This window comes from Meleagris gallopavo, chromosome 3 (assembly GCF_000146605.3).
Source record: "Meleagris gallopavo isolate NT-WF06-2002-E0010 breed Aviagen turkey brand Nicholas breeding stock chromosome 3, Turkey_5.1, whole genome shotgun sequence".
Taxonomy (NCBI): domain Eukaryota; kingdom Metazoa; phylum Chordata; class Aves; order Galliformes; family Phasianidae; genus Meleagris; species Meleagris gallopavo.
The window spans coordinates 36,205,452-36,221,935 of record NC_015013.2 but is presented as its reverse complement, the minus strand read 5'-3'; the positions used below and the strand labels follow the sequence as shown (position 1 = coordinate 36,221,935).

General features: G+C 41.2%; 1 long non-coding RNA gene across 1 annotated transcript; it reads right to left on the bottom strand.

The window, feature by feature from the left end:
* Nucleotides 1-3,174: 3,174 nt before the first annotated feature.
* On the bottom strand, nt 3,175-13,330 carry LOC109366703. Its single transcript, XR_004159213.1, has 3 exons — nt 12,849-13,330; nt 8,528-8,695; nt 3,175-5,517 (listed from the first exon to the last, which is right to left on the bottom strand). It is a non-coding gene; the product is annotated as an uncharacterized LOC109366703 (long non-coding RNA).
* Between the last annotated feature and the right edge of the window lie 3,154 nt (nt 13,331-16,484).

The window sequence follows — 16,484 nt, the reverse complement described above, 5'->3', positions numbered from 1 at the left end:
CCAGCACCTCACCACTCTCTCTGTAAAGACCTTCCCCCTGATATCCAACCTAAATCTTCCCTCCTTCAACTTAAAACCATTTCCCCTTGATGCTGTTATCTACCCTTTCAAAGAGAGGTAAGAAAATATCCCTAAAAGATACACAAAATGTTGCAAAAAACATTTCTTTGCATCCTCAGGGTCATCTGAAATTTCAGGTGGTAGATTCCTAATTTCCAACCCATTCCTAATGCACCCACACCTTGGGTGATGAATCTCTTTGCAGACACTGTTTACCCACTTTATCTTTGCCAGAAATCTTCCAGGAGATGTCCTCCTGTTTGAAATTCCTTAAATTACAGTATTTTGTAGGAAAATGTCAACGATATTAATGGCTCAATCCGTGTTTTGCTATTTATAGAGTCGTATGTATAATAATTCTGGCTAATGAAATACGTGGAGCAGGAAAGCATTTATTTACTTTTGCTATAGTCCAATAAATTATTTGTTCAGCGTTTGGGACTCAGCTTGCTCAAGTTAAGGAAAATGGCATTTTGATGAAAATCTGTGCAATGACTTGTCTGCATAACTTAGCCTGAGGAGTGAGCGGTGGAAGCTGAGATAAGAAAGGTTCCTGGGAAACACTGTGATAGAAGAGCAGAGGAAAAAAGGCCGTCTCTCTAAAAGCAAAGTAGAAAGCATGTATAAATACTTCAAGGCAGGCAAACAAGCCAAGTTTAGATTACATTTTATATGTGTGTGCGTGTGTCACATGCACAGTTACTTCCAGTGAAGTGTAACTGGAGGAGTCAGCTCCAGCCTCAGCTTCATCTTTTGCTGTGTGCTTGCTCAGAGTTGCATGTATCTACACCATGCTAATCCAGGGTGGCTTGGGGCTCTTGAGGCTCTTTGAAGGATTCTGTTCCTCCCTCTCAGGACTCAGACCAGCACTGCCCTTGCTGTCACCCTTCACATTTGCCTCTCAGCTGTCACAGAAGCATAGAATGATGAAGGTTGGAAAAGAACACTAAGATCATCTAGAGTTCTTCGGTTCCACCAATAAAGCAATATATGTATTTTCTAATCTAAACCAGAGGTTTTGCTTTCAAAGTGTGCTTGGTCAAAACCAAAACAAAACAAAACAAAAATACTCCACAAGCTTTGAAAACAAATAATTTTGCACTAGCTTTCTATGTTCCAAAGGAGTCTTTTTTTCTTAGTGTATTTGGAAATGCAAAGAGCACGTGTAGAATTTACAGACTAGAAGGCTTGGGTGGCTCATGCACATCTGAATATCAATGCACAGAACTATTGCCAGTGATGATTCCTAATGAGAAAGTTACATTTCTGACTCCGGTTAGAATGGGCTCTCCTACCACCCATGTGCTTTCAGCGTTTATGTGGGTGGTACGAATTTCCTCTGAAACAAAATGGTTTCAATCAATAATATGCATATACTCTTTGATAAAATGCATTGGTTTCTCACGTACACTCCAGAAATTTGTCTCTCTGCTTTAACTGTGCCCTGGTGTGAGGCTGGTCCTGCAGGAATGCACTGTGATCCAGCAAAGGTTTGCATGCTGATGTGCTCTGGGTCTGCGTGCCATAAAGGCAAGCTCCTGTGCCCCGCTGGTTTAGTCACGCATTAACTCAGCAAACAGACTGAAAAACAGTTTTCCATTGGAAGAGCTGCACATATTTCTGGATCTGAAGGTCTACTGGCACATCAGCACAAGAAGAGACTTGGGCATTGCTGATGACAAACGGCATGGGGTGTGAGGACATGGTCACATCCTCTTTACCTTTTACTCATCATACAAATTGACCCATTGCTATTCATGGAATTATTTTAATGATAAAAGATGACCTAGGTTTGTCCCCGTCATCTTATTTACGGCGTATGACAAACTTTTCCTTATGGCAGAAACAATCTGGAGAACCTTCTTGAAGAATCAACATCTCAAACTCTGATGTCTTTCATATTTGCTCCTATCATCAGTGCAATTGCTAGGAAATAGACTGATTCTGATTTCTGTGCTTTGATCCTCTCAAAACCACATTTCCTTACATCAAGTTATTCAGCACTGCTGTTACAATGACACTGAGGAGGAGAGCAGAAGAAGGTAGTGCTGCAGAGTGTGTGCAGCCCCGGTGAATGCAGTTATTTTGGGTTCCTGCTGAACGCTGGATATAGTACCAACTTTTCCAGCCCTGGCAGTCAGATTTTCTCACCCATATGTAATTCTATAAACTACATCACGGCTTCACAGCAGGTAGGGAACCCACAAACCTGTTCCTAATTTCAAGTTAACTGAAAGAATCTCGGCAGCAGCTGCTTTCAAAATAGCTGATACAGAATTCCACAGATGTGGCCCATAATAGGGTCAGAAAGAAAAAGAACTAGGCCACAGCGTTAAATTAATTTCAAGGAAGACAAATTCAACAAGGATGCCACTTCCACAGATATTTTTAAGAGATCTTTGGGAGCACATATTTTGGTAGCCTGGGTTTTTTCACACTGTCTACTAACTGTAGTGCCCCATTTTCTGGCAGGCGGAACCAGGCTGTTAGCGTGCTGCACTCCTCCCAGCCCAGGAATGGGCTGTTTTGGAGCTTGTGTCCCCTCCCCCAGATCCTCTTATGTTCCTCCAAGCATAACTGATAGTACTAGCGTGCCTCTGCGCTTCTCTGACGGGACCAGACAAAGGGACACAGCAGCTAAACACGGCCTTTGGGACACCGAACCACTTAATAGACCCAAAGAAACTGGCAGCTAGCTATGAAACAAAGCGTTATCGGATGGGATTTCACAAACATGACTTAAAGAAACAACAAAAAAAAAGTTTTCCAACCATTCAGTAATGGAAATGCTTCGAACAATTTGTAGAACAGCATGGCAAATTCGTTGATGCACTGTCTCTGCTGGGTAAAACATCCCTCAATAGTAAAAGTGGAACAAACTCGTCGCTTGTTCTCGCTGACAAATTTTCTCTTGACATTCTGTGCAGTGCTCAAAGTGTTTGAATAATCTCGTTTCGTATGGTTTTTCAACTCAGGCATGCAATGAAAAAGAAACTTCAAAAAGAGAATATTTTACCTGACGCACTCTTTTAAGGCTTCAGTAATTAGAGAACTGCAAAGGTCAAAATAGCCATCAATATCGTGAGCAACAGAGTAGAAGTAACATGTTGAAGAGGAAGTAAGTTGGTTGGCTGTAACTTAATACGCCATAAGCACTAAGATGTGGATCTGCAGTGACAAGCAGTGAAAGAAACGGTAACACATAACCACCATCAGACATTTACTTTGCTGCAATCACACCAAAAGCTGTAAGTAAGACACAGAGCTCCTTTCCAGTTTAAATTCCAGCTTTTTATCTCACTGCACAGAAATTCATCCACACGTATCCATTCACATGCTGGAGAAAAAGTTTGCCAGTGCCCTCCAACATTTCAATGAGCCAGACAAAAACTCCAGGCTCAGAAGCTCCCAAACTGTTTTTCCACGCTCTGGTTCTCCCTCAGATCAGAAACATGTGGTTTTAACCTATTTGTGGTGTACTACTGCCCACCTCTTTTAAACTCAAATCATGAGATACTAAATTAAAGTGAGTAGTTCAGATCTTGTAGATCCGCTGCTCCTTAAACTGTGTGTTGCAGCCATTGCAGCCTGTATTTCTGAAACAGCATAACTTGAAAAGGAGTTACAGTTCTGTGCTTACATCTGAAGATGCAATAGTTTACAGCAGGGTAAATTGCAATAAAGATATACAATTCTGGGGAAAATTATTTTGAGAGTGGGAACTTTTCCAAAACCTTCCCACTATTTCTTTCATTGCTGATAGATCATTTTTCTTGCCTGTACAATTTTATGCCAAATTGGCCACTTTTCTAATTTACCCATAAATCACACGAAACTTACAACTCCTTTTTCCACATTTGGATTCAAAAATCAACTGAGTAAATTTTCTTCCCTGAGAGCAAGAGGCTGAGCAAATACGCCAGATTATTAGCAATAAATAAATAAATAGATAATGATCAGCACAAAATTATCCTCACATTTAACAGAAATTGCAGAAGAGTTTGAACTCTTTTCCCTTTGGTAGAAAGTCAGCAGTGAGCCAAGGAAGCCAGTCCACTGCAGACGTTGAGAGGCATTTGCCTTTTTCCTCTGTTAAACTCCAAAGCTAATAAACCTGGAGCATTTGGTAACAAGCGAGGCACTCATGTCAACAAAGGCCTTACTTAGAGGCTGCTCGGTTTTTAGAAACTTCTGTGGCGAGGATTTGAAGATATTTTAGTAATATGTGGCATACTCGGGATCTGAACGTGCACTTTTGCTTCTCTGTTTCCAACAGCGTAATCCCTTTGCTTTTCCTCGATGTTTTCAAACGCGCGCAGAAAAGGCTGAGTGTTAAACTACAATATACAATTGTCCAGTGAGTACACAAATTCCATCTGAATCAGAGCAAATGTTTTAGTAGATGGCGAGCGCTGTTTGGCTTTCCATGTGATGCCAGTACCCTGCTGAACACCGGTGTGCGGTGAGCACGGCCAGAGCCGGCCAACAAAAGGCTCCCAATGCAGCACGACCCCCCCGCTCCTCTCCCAGCGAGGCGACTGCCGTGGCTTTGCTACCGTAATTGTTTGCAGAAGAACCAAACCTGTTCTGAAGCTGCTCCCTGCGTTTGCTTGGCAATAAGAAGCGCTTTGATCCCAGGTTACTTACCTCCCTTCCAATGGAAATGAACAAGGTATTTGAAAGATATTTCTTCGTTGTTCTTCTGGAGTAGTGCCTTGTCTTTTTTTCCGTCTCTTTACTCTTTCATTTGCTCCTCTGCCACAAGTAGCAATGCCCGTAAAACAGTTACTGCATACACCAGTAACCCTTCGATTCCCTCTGCTGCACAAAAGATTCCCGAGTACTGGTTTTAATGCAGAGGACTCCATTAATATCAATGGTGCAAGCACCCTTTTCACTCCTAGAAGCTTCACATGTATCATAAAAAGATTATGCTTAATAAAGTTCAATGAAGTAGGCAGATCTGCTTTTCACATTGCTAGTATCACTGTGTTCTTGTAACACAAGCTGGACCCCTAGCCATACTTCTGTTACTGCACAGTATATTGCCATGTGATATCTCAGATATTTCCCCCTAAGACATCAGAACATTTCATGTCAAGTCCTTCTAACGTCTGAGGAGTCCATCTGAGGAGCCTATTTACTTCAGTGTGATTTGGTGTAGTAAAAATAATATGCTGCAAAATAAGTGAGGTAACAGCACTGCCAAAAATGTTTGCAGAATGCTGCTGTTTGTATTGTGTAAGCTAATGTTTTAGGTCTGCTGAGAAGGATGTATACAAGAGCATACTGGCAACTCCATTTGGTTTGTCTGCATGTCCACTAAAGCTGAAGTTACCTTTTGCTTGTTTATTTTACAGAATTAAAGAGAGATGCGTGCACTATTTGATGCTTAGCTCCTGGAAGGCTCCTTGAGGTAGAATTTAACCAATCCATGCATCTTGCCTTTTGTAGTTCCTAGAAGAGAAGACAGGGATGGAAAGAAGGATGAAGGGGCTGTAGAATGAAGGGAGAACCCACTGGCCATGCTCTCTTGCTTTGTAGCTCCAACGACTGTGATGGCCCCAACTACTGTGACAGCCCTGCTGCGAGGTCCAGCTGAAGTCAGCTAGAAGCTGAGCTTCACCCTTGAGAGTTTTCTGCTCAGAGCCCACAATGCTCTGCTGCAGGACGGGTGTAGTAGATATAATCTTGTTATAAAAAAAAAATTGCCAGTGAATGGGATATTTGCATGAATGACCTCATTTTTCACTTGCTCCCTAGAACATTTTTTAAAAGGAAGTATTTGTTGGTCTTTAGCCAAGCGTTTTCTCCTTTAATACCAAATGTATTTAGTCCATATAAAGGGTAGGATTCTCTTCAAAGTTCACTTGTGATTTTCAGATCCTGTAAGATTTGCATGCAAGAGACTGAAAGCAACGTTCTTATTTAACCATTTCCTATCATGTTTAAAAAAAATATGTGGTTTTCAAGATTCTTGCAACTCCCAGACACAAAGTGGAAAATCTCAAAAAAGGCATTAGTTCATCTAATGCCATTTAACGGACACACAATCCTGCTGTGCTTCTGCTGCTGTATTAAAAGCAATTGGATGTATATAACCTAAAGTTTCTGCTTATCTGGACTTGCATAAGTGCTTTCAGCAGCTTCCTCAGATGTGTAGCTAAAAGAAATTCTGTGAGTTGCACACTTCAGCTTCAACACTCAGAGATATGAATGCAAGAATGCAGCCATCAAAGCTACTGCAAGGTCCTCCATTCCCTGACCTTTGGGCCCATAAACCCATGAATGAATTACATTCATCCACACACTAGCCCATTTTTTTACTGCTAATGCAAACCATGGTTAGAACTCTGACTATTCCTCCTAGCTGAGTTTCACATGCAGTAGTAGATGCTCAGTCTTTACCAAGTGTTTGCAAGACTTTTCTTTTTTCAGTCTGCACAGCTCAGATCCAGCACAGGGACAAGGCCAACTGAATCTGCTGAAAAGCAGATGTACAAGAAAACAGGTAAGATCACACAGGAGAGCAGATCTGGTTGCTATGGGCTGGCCACAATAGGCAACTGCATCTGCCCATTGGATGCCGTGCTGGAGGTTCTCCTTTCCCTAGGCATTGTCTGCGTCGTGCCACACTTTCTTTCCTTAGTTTCTACTGCAGGGGTGGAGAGCTGCTGAGTGCATGCACACTGTGGATTGAGAACATCTCATCTGAACTCAAAACACTCCCAGGTGACCCCACTTGCTAGACTCTATAGTTAAAGATGGTAGAGAAGCACTGACCAGGGTAAGGGAAGAGAGCAAAGACCTAGCAAGGGGCTTCAAGGGAGGGTTCAACTTGACCCCTGCTAGCCAATTGCTGTGCTGATCCTGATGCTGGCTGCAGCCATACTTACTGGGAGTTGATCACTTTCTGAGTAAAACTTGGCAGAATATGCCAGGCTTTCTCTCAGTGCCTCAGCCGTAAAATGAGTCAGGGCTTTTAGGGAGCTACACTCACTACTGGCATTTGTTTCAGGGTATACTCAGAGGATTTTCTTGATTCAGGCAGAGCAAACAGTGGCACACTTCATGCACTGCACCTGCACTTGAGATAGTGCTTTTGGAATTTTTACCTGTCATGGTGCATAGCAAGGTTTATATCCATGCAGCAATCTCAACCAAAACATTTTTGCACCTGCTTTGAGTTGGCTGTGCAGTCAGAGGGAGGCAGCCACACAGCTGAAGGACAAGAAACATTCTTTCAGTGGAACAAAAGATCCTAAAGTCATACCAGAGAAAAACAGGGCCTACTGGTGGTCCAGCGTGAGTTAGTTTGGTTTCTATTACCACTTCAACTTGAGAAAGTGCAAACCGAGAAGTGCTCACTGAGGTACAGAGCTCTAAGATAAGAATAGCCCCATCGATACAAACTGAATAGGAGACAAAAAGATTTAATAAATGGTATAATAGGGTTTTACTCAGTGAAAAGATAAATTTTGCTCCTTTTCAGATTATGAACAGGCTGCCCAGAGAGGTGCTGGAGTCACCATCCCTGGGAATGTCAAAGAAAAGGTGAATGTTGTGCTGGGCATCTAGAGGGATCGCAGGCATGGGTTGATGATTGAACTAGATGAACTTAGTGGTCTTTCCAGCCTTAATGATCCTATGGATGGAATAAACAGTAAAGAAAAAAATACATATTCCTTGCTGCTGATCGATACAATTGAATTTTGTTGTTAAAAACAAAGAAAAGAAAAAAGAGTAACATCCAGAGACAGTTGTGTGCCAAGTTTCACCCTGATGCTATCTGATACAGGTGAGATATTAAACCCTGCAGACCAAGTTTGCAATGGAAAGAGGAACAAGCAGCTAGCGGTGCTGGGTGAGCAGCTGCTGCTAGTGGGGCGAGCCGCACATTTTCCGCAATACTGTGGGATGGCAGAAAGGAGTGGACTTGCCTACTGGCTGGCTGAGAAACCTGCAGCGTGCTCAGCCAGTGTTGCACAGAGTGACCCTGTGTTTGCCAATTAGTTCTGCACGTCGCTTCATCAGGAATTAGAGCGCTAAATCAACTCAAATGTTTTTAATATCGGGAGTGTTTTGCCGAGTTTCTTCATCATCTTTGTAATTTAAATATCCTGTTGTGTAAGAATAAAGACAGGAAGTGAGCTATACAAAACCTTACAATAACAGTATTAGGTTTCAGATAAGCTGATGGGCTCAGCGTCGTTTGGTATATTTTTTTTTTCTGGGGGTAATGTAAGTTTCGCAAATGCTCAGAGAGATTATGTTTGCTCTTAGGAAAACATCTAAAATTTTTGCAAATTAGGCTTCGCTCATTATGCACTAAAAAACACCCTCCCGTTAACAATACTCGGCCCACAATGCCAGGCTTTAATTATTTAGCGTCATGCTTTATTTGTGCTCCTGCCGTGAAACCAAACCCTCTCCAGCAGGCAGACCCGGGTGCTGGGTAGGTGCCTACCTACACACTCTCCCATTGTTTTCACTCCCTCTTGGCGCTGGTTTTATGCAAATCCAGCCCTTTGTGCACATGCAGCCAGCACAGATATTCTTGCACTTGGGGCACACCACAGCTTTCCCGCGGGCACAGTTGCTGGGTTGTGTCATCTCCTCCCACACGATTGAATCTCTGTAAAAGAGATAACAAAGTTTGTGAGTTATAAACACAAGCCTTGTTTTATATACCTGAACCTAAAGAAGAATGATGTATTAATGGGAATATTTAGAATTTCCCAAAGGAATTTCCCAAAGGAATCAAATAATTTTTGCTAGCCAGATCAACATGGAACCTTTCCAATCATAAGCAATCCCCATATAAAATATCCAGCAGTGCATCATTCAACAAATGTAGGATATGATTTCTGAATCTATTCTTCTCTAATAAGATTATTATCCCACCCGCCCCATTCCTACTGAAGCTGGTGTGCTCACACAGCTGATCCCCAGTTACACATACTATCAATGTGCGATCATCTTCAGCATGGCAAAACTTTTGATGTTCAAGTGTATATTTACACAAGCACCTTAGCACCTACATGGCACATGCAGATGCATTATCACAATCACAGTGTGTAAAGAGATTTTCGCATTTCTGTATATACCAAAAGGCAACATTGCCTGACACTCTGCCTTTACAAGCCTCTCATTGCAAACAGCCACATTCGATCAGAGTTTAGCCATTCTGCTGCAATTTGCATGGAGAGTGTCTGAATCAAACTAAAATTTTAGTTAAAATTTCAACCAAATGCATTTAGCTGTTGCTGAGGTTAACAAAAACCAGGTTATTCTGCCCATCTTTACACAGTTGGGAACTTGGAATTGTTTTAGCATTGCCACCATTTGAAGCCAGAGCCTGAAAAACCCGAAGAGGCTCCCTATGCGAGGGCTTTGCCTTTTGCTATTCTTGTTATACATTTGGCTGTATACAACCCTGTGAAAAATCACAGTTTGCACATGCTCCATCACTACTTGTTCAATTTTAGTCGCTAAATTCTGAGAAAATTCTGCTGTAGCTGAGGATGCTCAGGTTTCACACAGCTGGTAGCACCGACTGAACCACATATGCTGCGTCCTCAGTTACAGTGTCCTCACTGTTGCATGCTAGAATATATTATTCTAGTGTAGATTACAGGGACAAAGCCAAAATTTCACTAAAGTGAGATCTCACAGCAGTAAGGCTGGGGTAAGCTCCAACAGCAACTGCTGAGAAGGAGGTACATCAGTGCATGAAGCATTCAGATATTACAGAACTGGCCAGCATGGGAAATTTCACAAAGAATTTAGTTATTCTTTTTTGAGAGACACGTCTGACTAGTGGACAGCAAATAAAGCAGGGGATAAAAAACTGAAATCTAAAAATAACAAAATACGGAATTGCTGATAATTCCTGAAACTTAAATGATTCTTTGTCTTAAAATTAGTACGTGCCTGTGCAAGTAAAGGCAGTACCATAAAGCATGCATTACAGGGGTGAGCAGACATCCTCAGCAGCGACACTTTCTGTAGTATTTTGTCTACAGAAGTTAAGAGCACAGTAACGAACTTGGTTGCTTTAATGCATGCTATGACTTTATACATTCACATGGAAAAAAAGTGGAAACACACATTGCCTATGGACAGTTTGCCTCCAGACCAGAATAATCAAATATTGATGGACCATGCAGTGGTTAATAGTTAATTGCATTTGACAGTATTAAAAAAAAGAGTCAGGAATAACTAATCCAAAGTTATCAGAGACAATCATTTACTAGATGTTACGGTCGGCCCCTGGTGTGGAGTTTTCAGCTATCCCACATGGAATATTACAATCTGGGATAATTGGTGAAGTGCCAAGCAGGGCTTTATGGAATTTCCACTTATGTCTCAGCTAGCTCTGAGCAGAACAGCGAAGGAGGATCTTCTACAACGTATTCCTCTTTTCCCTCACTTCTTCCAGCTGTAGGAAGAGATGAGTTCCACTCTCAGCTATGGAAATGAGCCATGATTTCAGTTTTACGAGGTCTTATTTCAGTAGCCTGCTTTGAATAATAAACGATTAACTCTCAGAGCACACACAAAAGCGCATAATTTTTAAAGCACATCCTGTTTCAAGGACTTCAGGATATAAACCATTTAAGAGAAAGGAATTATAGAAACAAATGGAGGATAACAGCTACAAAATTGTTCCTGATACAGTGAGGTTGTCAGCACTTGTCACTATGCATGTTGGGCCTGATTCCCTGACTTCATTTGAGACCTCTCTGGGAAAACCAGAAGTAACATAATGGAGAAACGTTACTCCTCTAAGGTTTATTTTTGAGGACTACTGTAATACTTCAAAGCTTCACAGGAATGGCACAGAGTTTACATTATTTCCTCTTGGCGTGCTGAAAGGTGCAGTGTGGTGCTGCTTGTACAGCCTTGTTTCTCGATAGCCCATTTAAGCAGGCTTTAGTGTTAACTTAAACTTCTTAGCAAGCTTAAGTACAGCATCACATTTTATTTGGTTTTGCAAATGTCTGGAACTTTTCATGTGGAATTAGCAGAGCTCAGTCTTAAAGCCTAATGAACTCAGATAAAACTCAGCAGGGACGTCCTGCTAGGAACTAATTTTTTGTGTGCAAAGACAGCTCTTTGGCCTCCTTTTTTTGCATTGCGTTTGTTGACTTGTCTCAGAGGCTGGTAACTATCAGCTCTTTTATTGATCTGTACTGGAGTCACTTGAAAACATAATTCTGAAAGCAGCATTTCAGTGCCTCTCCTTGCTTGATCTCTTTGCGTGGTGAACTGTGGCACAATTTTCCAAGCACTAGGCTGAAAATCAATGCATTTTTTATGGATAATAATACAGATATGTTTTAAGTCTTTACATCTGACTAGCTGTATCTGAGATAACTCTCTATATGTTACACGTTCTGCTTTACTAACACCTATCCTAGAATTCACATCCTTCCACTCTAATTTAGCTACAAATTGATTTTTAAAGTATCACATTTATTAGCCTTTGGAGTTTGATGTGCAAACTATTCTGACATCTATTCATAGACTCTTATAAAGGGACCCACTCCAGTTTATCCCTTGAACTGTCAGGCTCTCTGGGAAATAATGGCTCCTGACAGTTGTAGAGTTAAAATATAGGATTAATGATCAGCTTTTAACGTGCAAATGGGGTATTCAGCTTTCCTTTTACTCATCTTGTTTAATGCAAATTCACTATTGGAACAGGTAGCTGGAGTTTCTCCTCTAACTAAACATAGATTAATCTATCAGGGTAAATTCCTGAATCAAAATAGAAATTCAGATACACACCACAGAGTAAATACTGGGTTGCCTTATGACCAAGTATTTTTTTTTTGCCTTGCCAAGCTTACATTTTATTTTTAAGGTTTCAAAACCTCTCTTTCACACAAAAATAAATATAGCGATGCATTGCATCAAGCAGTTTAACCAGCAGGAACGAGTCTGCCCTTCTCTATTAAATACAAATGTAAAAAGCTCTTATTTAATTGTTTACAATAGGTCTACACATTCTGCTACCTACACTTAGTAAAAAGCAAAAAAGTACAGAAGTGAAGTAAAAAAGGATGGAGCAGTTCATATGTTTTCATTAGGAAACTAATAACGTGTTTGAGACACTATGTCTTAAGAATTGTATGGTAATTTTCTATTGTGGCCTTCTACTAAAAAGCTACCTACGTATACAAAATTACACTATTTGTTTTGAAAATTTTATATACTAATTGGAAAATACACTTTAAAGTAGGATATAATAGGAAGCATTTGTCCATTATGCTCTGCAGTGACAGGCAGTGCTTATATCAAAAGAGTGGAGCATGGGAAGGAGACATTGGATTAGAGTGAGATTTAGTGAACCTTGCACCTTTCTTAGAGTATCTGAAAGAAAAACGATTTGCTGAGAGTTAAATGCAAGTCAATATAAAAATAAAACAAACACTGAGTCGTTCTGAAAATTCTTTTTTTTAAGCCAGTCACACACCTGTCCATATATCCCTCATAAGAAATGCCTTTCCCTAGCACATGAAACAGAAAGGTGCTCCTCAAAACACGAGGCTTAATCTCTGCAGTACTTGAGTGCTTTAGACTGACAATAAAGCAGAATGATGCCTGTTATCTGCACTGATTCCTTTAAAGGAGAGCACAGCCGGCTCTTGGGAGTGCACTGAGGACTAAGAAGAGCAAGAGCGTGCAGCATATCACATACATGTGGCTTCATGTGTCCTGTTACTAATGCTTATATCTTTGTCTACATGCTTTAACACAAAATCAAGAAAGAATACACTTACACTGTATGGGAAAACTGGTTCAAACAAGAGGTTTCTAAAAGCTCTCCGCTGCATACTATTACTTTCTAAAAAAGCAAAGCAATATATCATTAATAATTCTTAAGAATCATAATCTACATTTAAATTAACCTTGCAAACATTGTTTATAACATGTTTTGCTATTCTGTGTCTCATTTTCCACAAGCCTTCTAGCTCGTATTCACATCTGCGCAAAGTCAAAACAGCAGCGTAAAATAGGAATGGTTCAGCCAAGAATCAGTGGTTGCAGACATGCTAATTAATATATATTTCATAGCCATTGCAAGCAGAGGGTCTCTAAATTGGCTAAACTGTGGTCTGACACTCCATAGGCCACAGGCTGCTCAAGCTGCACTCTGCAATCTCTGCCCCTGACAGCAGCTTGCTCTGCTGTGTCCCTCCCACTAGACTGTTTTCGAGTATAGTAGGATGGAAAGGAGGTCTGATCCCCTAGGAGAGGAAGCCAGGAATGATAAAACAGACAAGGAAATATAAGAATAAATCATTGCTTTCCCAGAGGTTCAGTTCTCTCTCCCAGTTTGGTTGGGCAAACAATGCCAAAGACATCACAAACTTTGTCAAGGCAATTGGGAGAGGAGGTTGCTGGTGGCAATGCTATGAAGTTACTGAGCAAATCACTCCAGAAGAAATGGGAATATTGCAAATTGAGGGAGCTGCATTCCACGAGGCAGCAAGGAAGCTATGGCTCCTGCTCTAGCCCCTTTGCCAGCACACTGTTCCAGTTTCCTAGGACAGAATGGTAGTGCCATTTTTTTCCAGCATAAACTATTGCCTGTGCTGCAGTATACACACAGTAAGGCCGCTTGTCCTCAGACCTGGAGCTTTCAGCATTCTAGGGTTTATGGTTTGGGCTGGCTGCTGAAGGTCTTCAGCTTGCAAAACAGTTGTTGTGCTTGGTGAAATTTAAACCCACACGTTTTAAATTATTTGTCAGTTTCTTTGTGTTTTGAGAGAGTTTTCTCTGGAGATACATTTTTAGGCAGAGAGAATTTTTCTTATATTTTCTGTAGAACCTTAGAGCATACTTAACTGAAAATTTTAATGAGAATTTAGACCTTCCATTTATCTAGTTTCCTCAGTAAAAAATTTAAGTTATTTGTGGTTGATCCGATTTCTCTGCTATAGCCAGTAAACTTTAATATTTCTTTTCTGATTTGCTTGCTCAGAATTTACAGAGGCTGCTGAAAGCACAGCTCACAACCAGGCAGAAAAGTTCTCACTTACTCGAGAGGCAGAGCTTAACAGAGCTTAGGATTCAACTAAGGAAGGGGAATATCACTGAAAAGTAGGAAGTGCGCTTGATGCCAGAGAGGCAATTTGGGTGTTGGGGGAGGCAAGAAAGGTGGAGCTGCAGGCAGCTCTGGAGGCTCCTCCGTTTGAAGCAACCTAAAAATGCAAGCTCATCCCAGCTATTCTCAACACATCAGTGCACTGAAATTTAATTTAATTTAATTAAAAAAAAAAAAAGAATGAATTGGAGTGTGCTTGGTGTTTTGGTGAGCCTGGCTTTCGTAACTAATGTTTGCAGAAAAAAGGGGTGGGACTGTGGCAGGAGGATCCATTCACGGGTTTGAAGGCCGACCTATCTCCCCTCTTTCCCCAGAAGCTAGCTTTTTATCAGCTAGTAGCCTAAAATGAAGTCAGGATTGGAAACACACAGAAAAATTGACTCTGAACCCCCACGGTTGAGAGTGGGACCCCTGGCTCAGCCCCGGGCAACTCCTGCTACCCCACACGGAGTGGTTGCACCTGCATGGCTGAAGTGAGGCCTACTAGGCCACGGTTTTGTCCTGCAACCCTTAATTTGCCCTCCTGTTTGATTTTCTTCCTGTTCTTTGTATCACTGTTCTTTTGCTTAGGTTTTTTGTTTTATTCGCCTGTTTGATTTTGCTTTGTATTGTTTGTATTTTCTGACCTTGTCTAACTTCCCTATGGCTATACAAAATCTTTTGGACACTTTCGCTTTGGGCCAGAAACCCTGACAAGTTCAGCAAAGGCTGACATTTAATAGATTCACCTAAATTCTTTACAATTTGAGTTTAAAGTGTCTCAGGCCCCAGTTGCAGCCCAGCCAAGATCACAGGAAAGCAAATGTGTGTAAGAGTGGGCTGTTTCTGTTTGCCTGCCAGTTTGTGTGCTCTTTGGACATAAATACGGACTCAGACTCAGTCCCAGCCAGTGCTGTCTTCTGATGGTACAAACCCTGAATGGGGACCCCTAGGGTGGAAAATCAGATTGTAGATGAATTTACCACAACCAAAAGCCTCCTTAAGCAATAGCACAGAGAAAAACAAATCTAATAAAGTGAGATGGGACAGCTGACAGGACAATTGGATGCTTTGGTTGCAGAGAAGTGCTGCAGTTCTGTGGAGCAGAATGGATGGGCTTTCATTTGCACATTTGCTAAAAAAGAAAACACCTATAAAACCAATAACCTGCAGGGAGACTGGAAAACAAATAAACAAACAGCCCCCCTAGGGATTCCTTCTCCCTCTTGTCCCTCCATCTTGTTATTTTTAAAAGAGGAGCAAAGGGGCAAAAAGCAATCCTTTCCATTGACAGACAGTAAATCTGGTGAAACAATGGGATACATAGTTGAAAGGGAGAAAAGGGGAGAGAGAAAATAATGGGGTCATGAAAATTAAAAGATTTGGCCAAATCTGACCTCTGTTTCAATGTAGTTTTAAATCAGCAGTTATATCTGGCGGTGAATTTATCTGACTAGCTTTTCAGATTTTTTTTTTTTTAAGAAATATTGTCAAAGAAACTCAGTTCATCTGGCAGAATAAAAAGATGTAGAGGGAAAAGTATGTTTTATTCTTCTACGTAACAGCTGTTAAACTTCAGTGTGCAAAATCACATATAGGATAAAAGAAATCTGCTTTAAAATCCTAATATACCTTTCATTTAAACTGAGAAAGAGCTCATAATAAGTCCCAGTCAAAAACGTCCAACCTTGCCATCCCCAGGCAGAGGAAAATCAGGCTTGACATTGGTATTACTGAGGCTAAAAGAGATAGCATAGTTTTCCTCTTCTCTACTTTATAAATCAACACATTTACCATACGAATTTATACTGTGTGGGTGTGCACGCGTATTTATAAAAGAAAAGGCCACAAATGCCTTTTGTGGAAGCCTTTTTTACAATGGGTTTTAAAATCAGCCAGGACTAAACACTGGGTTGCAGGAGCTGCTGCTCTTCCTATTACATAGCCCCTAGCATGATACGACAGGGGCAGTTTCTAGGTAGTTTAAAGTGATGGAGCAAGCTGCAGCCCTATCCCTTCCCTGGGACATGTCCCATGGAGTGCATTAGCATTGCTGCTTATCTGACTCCTTTCTGAGCCAATTTAAACAACTTGCCATTTTTTGCTGGCTTACTTTTCAGCTGGTTTGAGACTTAAAAGTGAGACATGGGGAAGACAAGGAAGCACTGGGGCCAACCAGAGGTCAAAGTCTGGAAACACACCACCAAGTCTAAGGTGAAGATGGCAATTTCTTGCACCAGCCACCTTCAGTTTCTCCCAGTCTCACCATTTATTTCCAGTAATTTCACCTGGACTGGGAAACTGATCCCACTGAAGACTGTCCAAACAG